A 1,071-nucleotide genomic window follows, 5' to 3' on the forward strand; every position below is an offset into this window, starting at 1 on the left:
TTGTGGAATTATTTTGGATAATCGAAGTAATCGAAAGAGAGAGAAATGTTATCTCATTTACCCAATTGACCCGGTTTTTTTTTTGTAAAAGAGAATGTCCTGAAGAGAGAGGAAAGGTTGAGAATGCTACCTGCCTGCCTGCCAGGATTTGGAGGAAATTCAAGGAATTTTGAAAACCTGTTACTAGATGGAGAAACAAAAAAAAAAAAATGGAATGGAAAAGTCCACCAACCTCCTCTATATATTTAATTGATTGTTTTGTTTTTTTGATACATACATACATACATATATAAGTATATATTATTATATGCGAAAGAAAAAAATTGTATATAAAAAAATTAGAAAGTTCGAAAAAGTTGGAAAACAAACAAAAAAAGTAATGAAAAGTGGTGCTTTGAGATATATTTATAAAGAGAGGGAGTGAGGAACCTCCTCCACTACAGGTCTAGTGCTAACCTACAGCTGGCTGTTGATTTTTGTACAATTCTTGTTTAATTGTTTTGCACACACACACACACACGAACACACTACTTTTGTATTTGTACTCTATATATATATATATATTTTTTTAAATTATTATTTTGGAGAATGTCAAGAAGAAGAAAAGAAAAATTGAAACGTAAACCATGATCCTCCTCCTCTACCTAGCTACTACTTTAAATATTAATAACCTATTTGTAGATGATAAGAAATTAAAAACAAAACAAAAAACTACAACAACAACAAACAATCCCCCCTCTTAAATTGTTAAGTAATATTTGTCTTAAGAAAAAAAGAAAGAAAAAACAATCTCCACTCCCCAACAAAAAAGGAAAGAAAAAAAAAACAATTAAGAATTTTTGAACTTTGGTTCCATTTTGAGTTGTATATCCCTACCCCTCACCCTGCCCTCCCCTAAAAAACAACTAATTGTCATATGAAAAAACCTACAACAACAAAGTGATTTAAGTTTAAAACAACAAAAAACAATTAAGAGAAACAAAAAAGAAAATGAAATGAAAGAAATATAAGATCTTAGCATTTTGCGTGATATATTAAGTGACCATGATTAAAATAATAATAACAATAATG

Source organism: Musca vetustissima, unplaced genomic scaffold (genome assembly GCF_032173495.1).
Source record: "Musca vetustissima isolate MV318-11 ecotype Yass unplaced genomic scaffold, APGP_CSIRO_Mvet_v1 utg1883, whole genome shotgun sequence".
Classification (NCBI taxonomy): domain Eukaryota; kingdom Metazoa; phylum Arthropoda; class Insecta; order Diptera; family Muscidae; genus Musca; species Musca vetustissima.